We start from the raw sequence: 6,015 nt of genomic DNA on the forward strand, positions 1-6,015 counted from the left end.
AAGATGAAGTTGACAATTCGGACTCGCCATGAACGCCAGAGAGAAATGCACATTTCATTTGGATTACATAATCAGAGAGTAGCCTATTTATTTTGGTTTGAATATTTTCGTTTAAAAGTAGACAATTGATTGATAAAACATTGATCAAAATTAAGATACAATTTATACAAAACGAAAATCTTTTAAAAAGAGTTTTCAATAAAACAAAACGTCGTCAAAATCATGTTTTACCAAAAACAGCGCCGTTGGAGGGCGCCAGCGCCTCTGCCTCTCAGCAGCTCTGCCTCGCGAGTGGATGATGATAGCCCTGAAGACGCCTAGCAATGATAGCCTATACATTAGTGGTAGTATACCTTTAGTTAAGTTATACCTTAAGAGTCTTCATAGCGCGCTAATAGACAATATTTTCGGAAAATGCAGCCCAGGTGCATAATGGAGATTCCAAAGCGCTCTTCTTTGAACCATGGAGAGTGATCGCGGATAGGTCCATCCTATGCACCGAAACTTTTAACAATGCAACAAAATATTTAAAGAGCATCAAGCTATTAAAATCTATATTATGTATACGCACGCACAGATAATAACAGCTATATTAGTCAATATTTTTTTTGTTATTAAGTTAAGCAGTGATTGGATAACGTTTTTTATTTTTTTATTTAACGTTTTTAATTTAAGGCCCACCCATAATTGGTCTGGCTTATCCAAAACTGAAATCCTGGCGCCGTGCCTGGTTGGTCGTGCCAGTTTTGTGGCTATCAAATGTGTAAATAGCATCGCAAGAAGTACACATGACAAAACCAGCACTTTGGTCATCATCTTTCATTATTTCGGCAAATGTCTCCCACACTCCCACAGCTTCCACTCCCCAGTCTTCACCTTTTCTCTTGCCGCCTCCATCTCTACCTGCAGACTGAGCTCGTGCGTCATCGTACTTCTTGCCAGTTATTCAGCCAATAAAGTGTAGACCTATGTATTACATTGAAAATAGTGTCTAGTAATATATAAATTACAAAGGTTTAATTGGCATCTTTATTTCAAACGACCCGACCGACCGCGACCCGAATATCATTAAAAATATTTTTGGATGACTCGTAACCGCGGGGGACCGCAGGCACCCGCTCATTTCGGATCAACCCGCGCATCACTGTAGGCTATAGTGTTAATGACAAGTCAAATGTAAGAGAAAATTGATTTTCCCTGATTGCTGTTTTAGAAAATTATTTAGCATTATTAAGAGTTTTTCACGTACTTTTTCAATCATTGCACTACCTTCACGCTTTGCGTGCCGTTTCTCCAGCATGACACGGCATTCTAAATTCATCTCAAATTCATTTGCCGCGTCTTGAGTTTTTCAAAGCAAAAACACGTTCTATCCTATGTGGTGTGTGAACGCCTTTTAGAAGGGCCTGGGCGGGGCCCTCCAAAGAGGCGGGGCCCCCACGCACCGCGGGGGCTGCGGGGGTGTCTGGTACGCCACTGTTAAAGGGGTGGTTGATTATGATTTCACTTTTCTAACTTTAGTTAGTGAGTAATGTTGCTGTTTGAGCATATCAACATCTGCAAAGTTACAACGCTCAAAGTTCAAAGCAAAGGGAGAGATTTTCTTTTAACGAAATCGCTTTTTTAGGACTACAACAAACGGCTGGTAGGGAGGGACTACACGACATTCCTCCCGGGTTAGTGACATCACTCACCATAAAATTTACATAAACCCCGCCCCCTGAACACGATTTATAGATTATCAAGACTGAATAAGCTAATCAATGACTAGAAGATAACTACACATAAGCTACATAAATTCATCAACTAATCATTCAGAAATGTTGTCTACATGTTGTCACTTCTTCTTGAGTCTCTCCATCATTGTCTGACTCCAGTTTGAACATAAAAGGCTAAAAGTTTTAGAAATTTTCAGTGCATGTCTGTGTGAGTGCAAGCTCTTGTAGCTCCGCCCTCTGTGCCAGGAGCAGCAACTCATTTGCATTTAAAGAAACAGACACAAAACGGTGCGTTTTTGCTCAACTTCAAAAATTGACAATTTTAACAGGCTATATAAAAATATCTGTGGGGTATTTTGAGCTAAAACTTCACATACACACTCTGGGGACATCAGAGACTTATTTTACATCTTGTGAAAAGGGCATTATACCACCCCTTTAATAAAGCTGGATTATGCTAACAAAAGACAGTGGAATTAATGACAGATAATTCACAAAATCTGGCCTCTGTATGTGCCAGGCCCATCATCATTAGGGTCTTTGCCCGTTTAAGACGTCATGTCAGACTTGGCCCTTGCTTTGGACCCTTGTTCAAGCATCCCAGCCTGGGTCATAGAACATGTCATTGCACTTAACATAGCATGGCGTGATTGGATTGGTTTAACTTCATATGCTTCAATTGTATCCTCTCCCCATTTGATTATTGCAATGGATTATTTAGAAAGTTATGAAAGCAGTGTATTATTAAAGTTAAATAAAGTGAGCATAGCAGAGGCTATTATTAACAAACCGGGCAGGCTTTCACGACTATTTTGGAAAAGCACAAGTATTCTACATAATTTTTTCTCCATCTCCCATTAAAATGGAAGTTTCAGGAACAGACAGTGTCTCATATTTCATATATGCTTTACCATATATTCAATTGCAGTGAAAATTGCAACCCTATCTGCTTTTGTTTATGCCTAAATATACAAATTTAGCCGACAAGACAAATCGAAAGACAAATCGATTTTTACAAATGTAACAATTGTGGTCTCAGATAAATAAAAAAATGTTTACTCTTACTCTATTGAGGTCAGATATGTCTGAATCTCTGGAGGATATCTTACGTAGACATTGTAATGTTAAACATCAAAGTAGCTATTAAATAAAATAGGTTTATGTTGAACTATTTTAATATTGAACAAACTAATAACAAATAAATATTTTCTTGAAGTGTCTTTAAACCATATTGACAACTCCCAATATTACAATTTTTGGCAGCCATTTTTTTTTTTTTTTTTTTTTTTTTAGCTGTAGTTTACATTATTCCTGACATAAATGTTCTTAATATGACAGTATTTACTTTTTTGGACTTGTAACATTTGTTTGAAATGTAAATTAATTATTTTAATTATGTTATATAAAACTTTCAGTAACAATATTTCATATTACAGTAAAGGATAGGTTTTTTTTTTTAAGTTTCTAGAATATCCTATTATTGGAGCACTAGGAGTTGCTCTACAATTCAATCCACAGGTGACCCCCAAAACTCACAGAAACTCTTATTCTCAACATAACAGAACATTATTTACAAACAAACACAAACAACAAAGATACATAAATAGGTCTTAAGTTCATAACATTTATGCAAATATTTTAAACTGTAGATTCACAGATTACAACAGTTTCATATATAAATGCATACTGTATATGTATAAATGGATGCATGTGGATTGTTTGAATAAAGTATTATCAATCATGAATGAGAGTATGAATGCAATCTGAATGTACTACATCCACTGCCATGTTAGCATTGTCATGTGAGCTATAGAGTGAATTGTGTAGTTTTTCTGTCATTCATGACTCTCCTCCCATGGCCAATGGATAGCAAAGTATCTGTAAACTTCAGAATTTTGGCAGAAGAAGTAGGTCATCCATCTACTTTTTACCTACTGTTTTATGAATACTGTGAATTCAGACATAGGCTACTGTAAGTCAAAGACCCTGAACCAGATTTGATGAATGAAGACCCAGAGTCAGAATTATAATAAATTAAAGAAAGGTTTGAAGATAGTTTGCAGTTTCATCAGCAGAAGTCAGCTTCAAAATTCACACTGGAGTTTGTAGGACGCCCCGCTTACAGTTACAAAGATCACAGCAATTATACCCTACAACAAGGTCTAAGCTATGTCCTTGATTCAAGTTGCAGTTTCTGATTGGCTAAGAACACATATATAGTCAAGCAAATTTCCACACATGGATAGATAGGAGAGTATGTCGCCATTATAATGGCGACATACTCTCCTATCTATCCATGTGTGGAAATTTGCTTGACTATATATGTGTTCTTAGCCAATCACAAAAGAAACATATTTGAAATATATTTTCAGGATACATTTTGGAATATATGCAAATATTTGAAATTGGCCCAATAAATATATTTCATACTTATATTTCATATATTTTTGTTATATTTCAGAATATATTTCAATGTATTTGGAATATATGCCACATATATTTTTGACACTTTTGGGGACCCATACAGAAAAAAATACATTGAAATATATTCTGAAATATAACAAAAATATATGAAATATAAGTATGAAATATATTTATTGGGCCAATTTCAAATATTTGCATATATTCCAAAATATATCCTGAAAATATATTTCAAATATATTTCTTTTGTGTAAGATAGTTGTCACACGATTCCTAGATTTAGGTCTGCGGTGACCTCGGAGGTCAGAGAAAAGCGTCTTCAGGTCTGTTGTTGCATGCCAAAGTGTCCCATAGCTCCCACAGGACCTACAACATCCAACGCACACACAAAAGCACTAGGGAATCGCAGTTCCTCCAAGGTTAAAGAGGGCCTGGGGCCGGTTTCACAAAGATAGACTTTGACTATGGCTTAGATATAGTAGATAGTCAGACTTCAGATAAACATCTAAATCAGACCGTTGCACAAAGCACTTAAGACTCTGGCTATCTTAAGTAGGACTACACTGTAATGCATTCTGGGTAAAATAAGACACTTTTCAAAACAAAAAACATGGCGGATCGAGTAAGCGCATTCAACCGCTCAGTGCAGTTTACCCCAGCGGAGAATATGTGTTTGTTGGAGGAGTATAACAGTTACAAGGACATTTTACTTGGTACATTTAGCGGAGAATGTAGTAACAAGAAGAAATGTTTAAATTATGAGCCATTTTCCCTTTTCTTTTGGCTGTTTGTAATGTAACTGATTGTTACTGCTGGTTGCCAAGGTAACAGAGTCTTAGACCTAAGTTAGCCTGGGGGTTAGGTGTCTAATTTTTTTGGTCTAAATTAAGTCAGTCTTTATTTTTGTGAAACAGTCTAACTTGCATTAGCCTAGTCTATGAGCAAATTTTAGACTTGTCTAACACTATAGACCGGTCTAAAATAGCTTTGTGAAACCGGCCCCTGAGCTCACTATTATCAGGACAAACTACCTCAGGAAGAAGTACAGATAATATTCACTTTATTCTCAAGAGAGATTCACATGAAAGAGGTACAATTCTGTAAATCAGGTGAAGTCACGTATAGTTTTTAACCTTAACTCGTCAGCTAGAAACAGATATAAGTGTGACACATGTTGAGGATCTTTCTTAACAAAACAAAACATCTTTCCATATTTCATTTCTGGAAGCCGGGCTAAATGAGCAAGCACTGTTAATGCATTCAGATATCAGAAATTAGAGAATACATGAAAAGAACATTTCAGTAATCATACTGGTAACTTTTATAACAAAGTAAAATATCGTAAGTCTAGAGAAGTCATTCAACTCATTTCATATTTAGAAGGAAAAATATTCATTGGAAAAAGGAAAAATGTTAAATCATTAGTGTTAACTAAGTTAACTACATTGAAGCAGCAGTGGATTCCATAATCCACCCCTTCGTGCCTCCGGACCAGGACCAGCAGACTAAAGAACAGTTTTTTCCCCAGAGCTGTCTCTTTATTAAACTCTAACCCTCATTGATCCCACTCCCCTTATATACTGATTGACTCTCCTCTCCCTCCTCACACCTGCCTCCATTTTGTTATTTGCAATACTATAATGTTCATTTGCACTGCTGACTGTTATTACAGTAACAACTGTTTACATATGCATCTTGCACTACTACCTTGACTGGAATATGCTCATTTGCACTGCCGACTGTTTATTTACAGTACCGACTGTTATATATACATTGCAATATCGTACCTTAACTGTAATATGCAATTACTTTCCACTGCACTCACTCGGATAGCTTCTGTCCAAACTTTATTTGCACTACTTTAAATCCATTGTTA

Source organism: Rutilus rutilus, assembly GCF_951802725.1.
Source record: "Rutilus rutilus genome assembly, chromosome: 11".
Lineage (NCBI taxonomy): Eukaryota > Metazoa > Chordata > Actinopteri > Cypriniformes > Leuciscidae > Rutilus > Rutilus rutilus.